Source organism: Empidonax traillii, unplaced genomic scaffold (genome assembly GCF_003031625.1).
Source record: "Empidonax traillii isolate 1590-97213 ecotype Southwest subspecies unplaced genomic scaffold, ASM303162v1 scaffold811:size284403, whole genome shotgun sequence".
NCBI classification, from domain to species: domain Eukaryota; kingdom Metazoa; phylum Chordata; class Aves; order Passeriformes; family Tyrannidae; genus Empidonax; species Empidonax traillii.
The window spans coordinates 234,305-247,449 of record NW_020956004.1 but is presented as its reverse complement, the minus strand read 5'-3'; positions in this window follow the sequence as shown (position 1 = coordinate 247,449).

The following is a 13,145-nucleotide window of genomic DNA, read 5'->3' as shown; positions in this document are numbered from 1 at the left end:
GGAAAAAAAAAATCTCAATTTACAACATGTCAGTCAGAAAATGTGCTGAAACAGTAAGAAGCTGAGTTTCTCTACCATAAAACCTGGGAAAATAGAATGTCTTGCATGAGGACTGAAATCCCCATTTGTGGTGATAAATATGCTTTAAACCATCCTCTTGAAAAATAAAAAAAATAAGGACCATGAAATTCTGATAACCTTAAATCTGAGGGAAATTCCCAGTGACTTTATTAAGAATTTTGTCTTGATGAAGAGAGATTTTGGAGCTCAGGAGGTGGCCCTGAAATTTCGGGGTCAGATCTCTCCAGCAGCGCAACCGAACTCAAACCCACCAAGCTCAAAGGAATCACCCAGGACTCTGAAATCCTTCTCCTCCCCTGAAGGCATCGTGCAGCGACGTACAAGTCACAAACGTGATGTGCAATTTGCCTTCCATTTGCCGAGTTCTGGATTCCTTTTGTGATCCAGGCCACTCTGCCATCACACTGAACGCCACTGCGGGCTCAGGAAATGCCAGAAGGTGCAACAAGTCTGTGGCTTCTCAGACCCTGCATTTCCCACGCTGCTTAGATTTACTTGTCACTATTTTCCTGCTTGATAACTGCAGGGATGAGAATATTAGGAGTGGCAGTCTAATCAGTGACCACTCTGGGCATTCAACCTGTCAGAGCTGAAAACTCATGAATGAGCTGCAGTGGGTCAGTGATAACGCTCACACATCAACCAGAGCAGGAGGCTCCTCTACAATAAAGCTCTTCCTCATCATATATCCAAAACAGAAGTGGAAGCCATAAAATAAAACAAATTTTAAAAACCCCAAGCCGAAATCTAGCACCGATCAAAAATCACACAACAAAGATCTAAGTCTATTTTCAGCTCAGTGAAAACGTAACAAAATATTTACTTGTCCTTTGGACACAGCATCAGGCAGGTATTGCACTAAAGATGACTTTTTCTGCAGAGTCATAGCAGAGAGCTGACCCTTTCTCATACAGTGAGTTCAAATATCAGATGTGCACAAATCCTTATAAATATCATAAATATATATATTTATTTATATATATTATATATATATATATCCCAATCAAACCCCACAAGTACAAGTAAATTAATTCAAATGTGCTCATTGCTCAATTAAATCTCATCCAGAGATGGGTCTGGGCAGCCATGGCCCCAGTTCAACAAACCACTTAAGCATATGCTTAAAACAAGCTCTGGATCAATTCCCAGTGAGGATTAATGCATATTCGTAAATGCTTTGCTCCTTTGGAGACCACAGAATGAAATATTGCTGGAAAAGCCTTAAAAAGTAAAAGCACAATTTTAGTTGCTTGTTTTTAAATTAGCTTCAGCCACACTGAATATTCCAGACTCAGCAAACTCTCCACAGACAAATGTTTATTTTCATTCTATAGCACCTTGTGCAATGAAATTAAAATTTCAGAATGCAGCACGGGGTGGGCCAGAGGGAAGGATGAGGACAGAAGGTGGAGGTTAATGCAGAAGGACTGTCTGAGCTTTCCAAGCACATTGTAAGAGAAAGCACATGAACAGGATGGCTAAGCTGGTAAATAATGATAGATCAATCTACTGCTATTTCTGTGGCTCTGCAAGATGTATATGTCCTGACACTCCTCCTTATGTATTAAATTGAGAATGTGAATTGATATAAAGTGAAATGTTTTCTTTCCCTCAAGCTCCTTCTGTGCCTAGATGGACTGATGTTCACACTCCACTTTTTTTTTTCCTTTGGTTAACCAAAGAAATAAATTCTTGATTAGACCCACATTATTCATGTTTTGCAGAGAATTTTTTGCCTACACATACAAGTCCTGCTGGGGTAAGCCAGCAGAGACCTATTGACTTAGTGTCGTAGCAAATTACATGGCCTTATAGTCAGATGAAATATTAACTCAAGGGACTGATATTTTCACTGGATCAAAGACCAGCTAATGAGAAACAGAGGACTGGTTTTCAAAGAGGGTTTTAAAAAGTTAGAACAAAACACAGATCATTTAATATACTGCAAAAGTTGCAGTAACTTCCTGACAGTTTGCTTGCCTACAAACCTCTTAGCCCTGATTTATTAACATTAGCTGCTGTGCCAAGTTCATGTCATAAAGGATAGATGCTGTGTGCCCACGCTCTGCTTGGAACTGCATAAACATGATCATCAACTCGATTTGACATCATAATCAAAACAATGAAAACAAGCTAAAGGTGGCAGGCAATATCCAAGAAACTGTATTAAGAAGCTCTGTCTACATTATGAAAAATAAAATTTGTCTCCAGTGATGGAGGGAAGGACCTGTTTTTCAAAGGAATTCAGGTGCTTAAAGAAGCAGATGGGTGCACAGTGGGACTTTTAGAAGCTCTTTGATGGCAACTCCCACTGAAATCACTGTGTATTAGGCAGCTAGGTATTTCGGAAAATTCACATTACCTGCATCTTTAAGCACCTAAATACCTTTAAATATTTGGCCCAAAGACAGCTTACTGTAACGTCATAGGAAACAGAATAGTCCCTGCTCAAGGGAAAATAGTTTATTGTATGGTCAATTAATTTTCAAGCAAGAGAAATCCATGTAAGCAATTTGTAAGAGAAATTAGGCCAGAACTCCTGAGCTATGACTTCTGAGTGGTATTTTGTAATTGAAATAAGAGATACGGTACACAAAGAAACCCTGGACATTTTCTTTTTTTGCAAGATTACAACAGCAATGGCACGGGTACAGATAAGCTGCTCCTCTTAAACTGGAGCCCATCCCAACCCATGGGCCTCAATCCCACCCCAGAGCAAAAGACAAATGTGGTACCTTGGTGTTTGTGAAGGGAGTCAGGGGCTGGTAAGTGCAAGGGCTACAGGAGGGACACCCCTCCTGCAGAGAAGGCAGGCAGATGGACGTAGGCGTCATTTGTCTCTCTGCTCTGGGAGGAAGACGTCAGCAGCCGCAGTTTTTTTTGTCCCAAGGAAGCCCTGGAATTCCAAATGGGAACCTGTAAGATTTTTGGGGGGCACTTATGGCCACCACTGTGATGGGAAGGGGGCAATGCAGGTGTCATGGAGGTGAGACGCTGCATCTAAACCGGCTCACTGGCATTTAGTTTTTTAATTCCACTGGTCCAAAAACAAGGCAAAGAGACCTAAGATAGCAAATCCTGCACGAATCCTTTGACTCTTGCTTCAGGAGCAGGAGCCATAAGTAAAGAAGCCCTTCTACTTGCTTGCTTCTGGCTACTGTCTCGCATCCAGGCTTTGCCCTGTTAGCCTGAGGTCCAGGAAAGCAAACAAGTTTCTTGGCTTACCATTTACAGAACAGGAAAACAACATCTCCAGCGCTGCACCGTGTCACCTTTCAGCGGCAGAAGAGGATTTCTCCTTCATCACCAATCTGTGCATCCCATCCAAGTCACTTCATTTAATGTGGAATAAACAAGCAGTGACAGAACAGGGCCCTTAGAGTAAGGCTCCCAGCATAATGCAGCCACAAGAATTTAACAAGTGGGATTTACTTAACTGGTCACTAAGTGTTAGGATTGCTTTAAAGATATATTGCTGAAAGTGTTTCTCTGGCTATAAAGAAACAGAACCAAGGGAGCAGAGAAAATGCCTGGCAAGCAAACTCTCTCCCTTTTGTTTAATAGCTCTCTTCAGACTTGTAAGCCCAGAAAAAGCTTCATTAAAGTTAATGGACAAATCTTCCAGGAAAAAAAAAAAAATTAAGTACTTAAGTGTTACTAGTTTTGGTCTGAGCACGCAGAATTTCTCTTCCTTGCTGGGCTCACCCCAAGACAGCACTCCTCAGACAAAATTACATAAATATTGACAGCTTTCAGGCTGGCTTTGTGTCTCAGACCTTAGAAGTGACTGGCAGAGTTCACGGACCAGGTTCACAAGCCTTGTAAGTGGGCACAGCTTCACTGAAGTCAGTGGGAGGCCTGCACACATTACAGGATCCTTCCATAAATAGAACAGAGCTGTGTCCATTTGTACCAGAAAGGACTGCAAATTACTGCCAGAAACATTACAGAGTACATTTTTCACTCCGTAGACTTCAGGCGAACCATTCCTGATGACCCTGTACAAAACCACCGCCCCCGAGTCACTTTGTTACCCTATTGCCATGGCACCCTTTCCCTTAACATTTAAAACCCCTCTAACACACCAGTGCCAACTGCAGTCAGCCTTGCTACCCCTCCAGTGTGCTACTATGCTTACTTTTCAATAGGTGACTCAGGCACAGATTGTGACCTTCACCAGGTCCCAGTGAGTCAATGGGGAGACACAGCAAGGTGCTGGGACAAAGAAAGGTGAATATAATCCCTTATATAATGGATTTAACACTCAGTCTTTACTCACACATCAGGCATTTCGCAGAAGAAATGCTTTAAATAGCCTCTTTATCCACTCACAGTACAGAGAGAAGTAAACTTACGCTGCTGCATGCTTCTAAAAGGTAAAATTTTAAAAAAAGCTCAGTTAAGAATACATGCTGCCATTTTATATCTTAGATGAGATTTTAATTGGGTAGCCATTAACAAAAAAGGCTGAGCAACTTCCACCCCAAACCAGGCAAAACTGCAACTAAGGATGGGATGCTGCACAAAGACAACTGTGTCCTAGCACCACACCTGAGGTGAGACATAGCAAACATAATCTGCAGTTCCCATTTGGGTGTTGAAAAGTGTGTAAAAACAGCATTTGAGATGTCCTGTTCTTGCCAGACATGAATGATGCAATCAAAGATAAAGCATCCTGCTGTGAAGCCTGCAGCTCAGACAGGGAGCAGGATGTAACAGAGACCACTTACACAACACGAGACTCCTGACTGCCCTTGGAACAAGGTTGGCAGAGACCCCTCTGGCTGAACAGAGAGGAGTCATTTCTCACTAATGGGCTGCTCCTAAAATTTTTACGTGCTATCTTACTGATATTACTATTTATAATATCGGTAGGATATTGCTGTCTGCTGTTTGTTCAAATGAAGACAGTTAAAAATAGAATAATGGATGGGGTTTGGTGTATAAATGACTCGCTTTGGTAATTTTCAGTAGCACATGAGTAAAGTGCATTGTGTCATGGCTTCTTTAGGCAGAGCCAAGTGCACTAGCAGAAAAATCAGTAAAATACTCCAAGAGAGATTTTAAAATTCGGAGAGGATTTTAAGGCATCTCTTGGCAGCACTGTCAGGCTCCTCACGAAAACACACAGTGTTTTAATACTGCCTGTCAGCTCTCCAGCTATAAGCAGAGGCCAAAAAATATAGGTCTGAGGATCCTCCTGTAAAAGCCAGAAGACTGAACACTCACGTAGTCACAGGAAAAACTGATAAGGCTTTGACAGAAAAAAAAAAAAACAAACCTAAAATTCTGGGAGGTCCAACTTGACAAACCTCATGTTTTTCCCATCGAAATTAAGGGGCAGAAATCCAATACTTCACTGTGCAAACTTATCAGTCCAGGCTGACAGCACTATGTACTGCACAGAACAGAGCGTGGTGCACAGGGACCTGATGTTTGTGGTTTTGCGTTTTGACCCACAGCATCTGATGAGGATTCTGCAAAGCTATTCTAATTTACTGCCCAAAACACACTGGTCCAAACAGGCTGTAGGAACCGAGGCTCAGATTGCTGTAGAGATTTACAAGTTCATGTCTCAACTGACCTCCTGAAGAAAGCTGAGTAAATACCTGCTTTTCAAAGCTGAGCTTTACATTTCAGGCATAATGTAGCCCCCCAATGCATAATCTAATTTATGCAGACTCCAGCTTTTTCATGTTTTACTTTCAAATCCAAAAACTCGTTAACACCGACTTCCCTAAGTTTTAACAAAATGTCCATCTTGATGACGCTGTAATCCCTGAAATAAAATGCCATAAGGCTTAAGAGCTCCCAACAGCTTTTAAATATGGAGACAAGTAACACATATTAGCCCGTGGTACACACAGGGAAAGGTTATCAGCTAATAACAGCTTTCCTTCCCTGTTCCAACTCATGACTCTGCTCCTTATGCACAGTCATGGCTGCTGCAACTTTCACTTGTGATGTTCCTGCAGCTGTTGAGCTGCACATTTCTGCATGTCTTCACCTGAGCAGCAGCTCCTTTTCACACCTCCCACCCTCAAAAAAGTTCTGTCCTCAGGTATTTTTCACCAGTCACTAGTTTTCAGTCCTCTTTGGATTAGACACCATGAAACTACTTCCCCGGGTGAATCCCATCATCTGTAATTTTGTACTGAGTTTGTTTTGGATTGAGAGCACCCCGGGGTAGGGACAGCTTTTTGTTCTGTTTGTACAGCACCTCCAAGAAAAGGGCTTTCATAACTGAAATAATAAATATGTAACCTCTGTGTCATTATTGAGAGGAGGAAATGAGTAAGTGCTAATACCCATGACGTTAATCTGTGCAAAGTGCTGCTTCTTAACACCACAGTGAGCCAATGGAGTAATTAAAACTGATCAGTGCAATTGTTTCAGCGTTAATGCAGAACTTAAGATCAGAAACTGAGCAGCTGCAGGGATTGCTGGAAAGTCAGCGTAAGTATCACCCTCCTTGCCTGCAGGTAAAGTGCTGAGAGTGAAGATAATACTCTGATTCACAGCATGGTAGAAGTACTTTGCATTTTCCAGTGGACTTCTCTGCAAAGCTACCATAACTAAAATGAACTTGAAGAGGTGTTCTTCAAGAACTCTGTAGTAAAAGCCAGATGGGAAGGATTTTACTGCTTTTTCCCAAGCATGCCAGTATCACTCGACAATTTTTTGTCACATTGATTCAAATTCACTTTTTCCCCTGAGAAGTATAAGAATTCATCAGCTTTCCCTGTCTGATTTCTGCTGTCAAACACATCAGGAAGCATGTACCTCTCCATAATTCAAATTCTTTCCTGCCCACCTTAATTGTGTGTCTCTTTTCTGGATGTAACATAGCAAGAATGGGCTGTCTCGAAGGGAGACTTCCCCTGGATGTCCTTATAAGGCAGGTGTACATGATCACTGAAGGATAAATCCTACACATAATTCTTCTGTCATCAGTTTACTTTACGTCTCCATGCTTCATGACAGCCATTTTGATGGCCTTGTCTACAGGGAATATCCCCATGACCTTCCTCAGACTCTGCAAGGAATGAAAGTAAATTTGTACCTCCAAGTCTAAGTCATTCCAGCTGTTTCAGGAGAAAGCAAAATGGCAAATTCATGCTCTTCAGAAGCAATAAAATAAACCCTGATTTAGCTAATTTTCTTAACAGGAGTTGAGGAACTCAACAGTTTCTGTGGGAGCCGGCTAAGGTCTCACCTATTTCCATTCACCTTTAACAACTTCCAGTCAGCTGATAAGTTGCTCTGTCGATAACAAGAGGTTGCTGTGACAGACAGTAGTTGCTAGAAAAGAATAGATGATCATGCCTGTGCTTCAGGATTCACAGAGCTCTAACAGACTGTAGATCCTGGAGTTTGCATGTGTGTGGATTTTTGGTTATACTGACTGTCCCTAGTGTTATGCAGAAGGCATTTGGCCCCAACATGCTATTTGTGCTACATCTTTGGGGATTAGGGCTTGGCAGCTCTGCATCCCTACCCTTTTAACTCCAAATGTCACACATTGCTAAGGAAGATCTTTAAAAGTATCTAAAATTTGATCTGCAGCACTGGATTCCTTCAACACAGCAGCTTTCCGAAATACCTGCACCCTGAAACGGTGTGCTACTCACTGAGGATTGCAAACAGCAGTAGAGCTAAGGAGAAGGAAAAAAAAAAAAGTAAGATAAAAATACTGAACAAAAAGGAAAGAGAGAAGGATGACAAGAGAAGTAAGACAAGCCGTCTGTAGTGAGGAAAGATGTTCTTACCCTGGTACATTGGGGACTTCTGAGAAGACTTCATAACTCAGTGTTGTGAGAATATGTCAAGGTTGTTGAAGCCAAGGCATAGGTTGCTAACTAACTGTTGCTTACTTTGCTTGACCTTTGAGTCTGCTTCCCCAGCTTCCCCAGGACTTTGTAGGGTGCACAAAATGCATCCTTTACACAAGACAGCCAGCACTTTGGGCTGAATTCCCATTGTTTACTGTGCAGCCAAAGAGCTGTCCCCTTGTTCTGCTCCCACATTTAAACCAACCCGAGAACCATCATCTCTAAACTTCACTGTAAATACATGGCTGCCTCAGAATAAAGTTATATACAGTTACACACACAAAGGAGGTGCTAAGCTCGTTCCTTTCCATGCAGAACAAACATGGTGAAGAGGAATATGTGCATGCGTGCGTGGCAGTGGGGAAAATACAAAGTTCTATCATCAGTTAGCTTAACTATCAATCCTTTCAACAGAAAAAAACCAAACCAAATAAAAAAAGGAAAGAAAGCACAGGAAATAAGCACTGTCATTCTTTTCCTGTTCCCTCAGCATCCCAGAATATCTACAGTGGAGATTTATCCTCTTTCAAAAGAAGAAACTCCTAAGACATCTGATTCTATGAGATCTTTTCAAGATTATCAAACACCCCCCCCCAAATAAAAACCCAGAAAACAACATCCCAAAACCTGGGAGAACAGCACCCGTAGCTGTGGCTTGAGAGATGCTACTTTTGCCTTTCTTTTCCTTGCCCTGTGTATACAGATTCAACCTTGAAATAATCCTGCCATTGCCTACTGCTGGCTGGAGCCCCTTTCGTTAAAAGTCAGAGAGAATCAGAATAAGGTTTGCAAAAACCTGAGAATAAAAATAAAACAATCACCCAGCAAACAGAGTAAAAAAGAAATTGTAAGCAAGTATTTGTATCAGTAAACTTGAAAACCATCATCTGCTGTCTTTGCTTAATGTCAATAGTTACTGATGTCTGCTCTCATAAATATCATCTTGTAACTGGCTTTTCATCCCTTTCCACGCTTGCCACCCCTCCTCCTCAACATGCACTAAGTTGTAATATATGGAAAAATTGAGCTCTGTAAGTAAATTCCAGTCTGTATTGGCAAATCTCAACAGATTTCCACACACTGCTGGCAATTTACACTCATAGCTAATTTGACCCATTAAAGACGTTATTCTGGTCAATGAATTAGTTTGTTTACCAGTAAAAGGAAGTAGTAACTGTGAGCTAAAGTGCTATTTGAATATTCCTTATTTACAAACTCTGGTTCAGCAAAGCTCACGCTGTGGTTACATTTGATTAGAACTGATTCTGCGGTGCTACCTGAGTACAGGTTATTTGATCAGCACCTAACTAAAATAACACATTTTATTAATAAACTGTGATACTGAACTCTACCTCCGTTCCTCCAACTCCTTCAGGAAAAAAAAAAAATCCATAAATATACATACATTGTTCATATGCCTGAAGGCCAAGTGAATACACTTAGTGCTAGTTGAAATAAGACAGTCAAATGCTGCTGAAATCTTACTGAAGGAGCTCGCAAAAGGCCCGAGGAACAGAACACAATAAGCGTTCAAAGCCATCTCACAATGTAATAATCAATGTGTAATATGAGCTAGGGGTTAGTTAAATAAAATGTGAAAGCTGTATTAATGAACCCTTTTGCTGTCCAACACAGCATTTCATTTTCTTTCATAGGCTGCATAATGCAGGGCTTGGGAATAAATTATAGATGAAACCCCCATCATATGTTTATAAATACACTAACATTAGCATTTTACTTCCTCATAAATCTGCACCAAACATTCAGGCACAAGATAGAAAGCCCTGTAAAACAATGATATATTCTCTGCTTGCAAGACTTGCCTAGTGGCCCATTCATTTTTACCGCTGTTCTTCAAACATTACTTTCTTCACTCATGCCCCCTCATTTAAAATCCATTTTAATTTAAAGATGTTCGATGCAGTCCTAGTGGTACATTTACTCATCCTGGTTATACATCATGGAGCAGGGAAAAGAAAATTGTTTAATCTAGAGATACGGTTCACTGTGGTCACCACTGAACAGTGGAGTAATTACCAGATCAGCTCCGCTAAAAATGCACTCAGGGTGTTCTGTGACCTATCATCTTCTAATCTGCATAGTGAAGTATAGCTTCATAACTATAAATTGCTGACTTAATTAAAACCAGGACCTTTCTGTCATTTAATTACAGGGAGAAAGGTTATTGCTTAAATGCAATTTTCCAAATGTGATTTCTTAACAGTTATTAACTGCTTCACCATCATTTATTGTTTCAGATTTTTCAATTTGAAAATAGTCCCTGTGACAGAAGTAATGACTTCATGAAAAACTCAATCTAGATGGAGCTGAGCAGACCCATTTGTTTCTCGTAAGTGGAGCAGACAGAAAACTTGAAAATGTCACAGGAGGATCCTGTGATTGCTCCACTTTACAGGAGTAATTAAAAACCAAGAGGTTGTACTAAAGGTGAAGAGAGGGGGTTTATGACAATCTCAAGGTTTTCCCCCCTCACCAAAATATTGTGCTTGCCTTTTCAACTCTATTAGGAAAGGTTTGGATTAATAATTGATAGTTTATCCCGATCCAGTACACAATACCAATATACTAAGACAAACCAGTTAGTTCTGCAGCTTTTCCATTCATCTTCCAAGAGTCACCTTAATTTGAAGAAAAATAAGTTCCATATGATTTCCCTCTGCATGTAAAGCTTCTCCCTTCTAATAACTTCTGTTCTCATGAAGTAAGTGCATTTTAACTAAAATTTGAATGGCTCACTGTCAAAAGTAGACCTTCTCATCCAAGAATGAATTTAATTCTGCTAAGCCACTTTTATACCAATCTGAGTCCAGTGAAAAAAAAAGTCAGCATCAAGACCTCCACTGTAGAGTTCTGCATGAAATTCTACTTGAAGGACAAACCTGTCCCTTTTACCTTAGAGGAACAGCTAAAGCCTAAATGCCTCTTGCAGATACAAGGTAAGGTCCCTCTCTAAAAAAAAAAAAAAAAAAAAAAAGGAGGAAAAAAAAGAAAAAGAAACAGAGATGCTTGCTGTTGCCAGGACAACAACTCCTTGCTTCCAATAAGAACACATTTTTAATGTGAATTTTCCTTGAATCCCCCTTTGTCTAATTAACAGTCCTTCCAAGATATGGGTGAATATTACATGAAAGAGGTTTTGCAGTTCAGGGGAGCTGAGGGACAGAGGCCGTGTCATCACTATGGTCCAGAACCTTCAGCTCTGGGTCAGGGCCTGGAGAATAGAGAACCTCTTCTTTCCTGAACAAACAAGTCACAAGGATTCATTTCATGTCCAGTTTTTTGAGGCATTCAGCTGCATGTGATCTACGATCTAGAACCTGAAACTCCACGGGGACTGCCAGCTACTGGGTAACTCTGCTGAGCAGTTTGCTGCAAATATTCACTGTAGGCACAGCACTGGCTGCACTGCATGAGCCATGTGGCAGTATTTGTTCTTCCTGCAGCAACACAGCTAAATATTGCCCATTCAGAATTTGCTCTGCTTCTACTATCAACACAACACCCAAAATATTTTCAAACCATGTGTCACCCCTGTTTCAAACTGCGTTGCTAAGTGGAAATACAAGCTTTTGACTCTTTTTTTCCCCCCCTTCCTTTTTTTAAATTGTGAGGACAAACCATGTTTTTGGTTAGTCACCGAACATATGTGTTATTGGTTTTGTTCCCTGACTGGGAGACTTGCATAACTTAGCAATGGAATCAAAACTGTAAACAGACAACATATGTGCATGTACAATGTGCAGTTTGCTTTCAGCTAATGATCAAGCACTCTGGGTTACAGTTTGCCCTTGGCAAGTATCTGTACCAGCTTAGCTTGAATCCTTGCATGTTTACACTCCACACTGGCAGGGGAGTGGCAGTGTGGCATAGGAAATAGCACGAGGGAACATGAATTATCTATTTTTGAACTCTCTGGAGATGCCCTTCACATAAATAAAAACTATAGAGAACAAAAATGCGAAAGAGAGAGAGAGAGAGAGAGTTGGAAGAGATGAGCAGAAAATGGGAAAGATAAAATGCAGCCACCATAGAAAGAGAACAGGAAAAGGGATGGTGGATACAGCTACATTCCCTGGAATGAAAATACAGCAGCTCTGAGCAGGAAGCACAAGGTACAGGTAGTCTTGACTCAAAATCTGGACTATCCTGCCAGGCCAAACCAACATCTTAGTGATATGTACTGTGGCCCTATCTGTTTATTTAGAAAGCAGTATTATTGGCAGTTTCATGGAATTACATGGTAGGGTTAATAAACTACATTATTTTTGTGACCTTTTCCTTATGCAGAGGAAACTCTCCCTTCTTGCCAAGAGATCTGTCAGAGTGCAAAAGTATCTCCTAAAGAAAACAATACACCTTCCATCCCCATTTCAAATTAAGCTAGAAATTGTACTCTAAGGACACCAGTGCACTAGAGGAGTTTGGTAACAGTTTCCAGTCTCGGCTCTACACTCAAAACACTTCTGTGTCCTTCCCCAGTGCCAACAGCTACTCTGCAGGTGGAGGAAGGAAAGCTTGTGCCTGACACTGCAGGCTTCCTGCTGGGTTGTGTCCTGTGCAAGTTGCAGCAGAGCTCCTTACTATCACATCCATGCTGGGTGTGACTTTTCATAAAGCTCTTACATTTGTACAGAACTCCTAGGGAACAGACATTCCCTAAAAGGGCCCAAAACATACTTATAGAATATAATGATGGGTATCTTTTGTCTCCAACCCTTCTGAAATACTTTTTTTTATCTTGGATGTCATTGTAGGTGGGACTAATCCAAGAATCGGAGACCAAGTTCCTAACAGCAGAGGTCAGGTCCCCTCCAAAGGAGAGAGAATTTTCCAGGGCTTTGATCACTCTTACCCAGGTTTAACTCACATTCAAAAGGAAGTAAACCTAATAAATTCAATGTTGCATTTTTTATTTCCCCTTGCAGCTGCTGAGGCTGCACAAGGCAACAGGGCACATACCACAGTTCAGAGAATTAGAAGAATGCGCTGAGGACAGTGAGAGTTACTTCACAAACACTTTTTGTGAGCCCACTAACATCAAAGCTGTTTCCTCTTTAACACCTGACACATTCTCATAGGTTTTTGTAAAGTGGATACTCTTTTAGTGAACACCGAAATAGTAACAGATGCCCTCGGGTCAGTGAAATTCATTGTTTTACCTTGGATATGCTGGGGGCCAGTTACCTGCTCTGGAGCAAACTTGCCATGCTC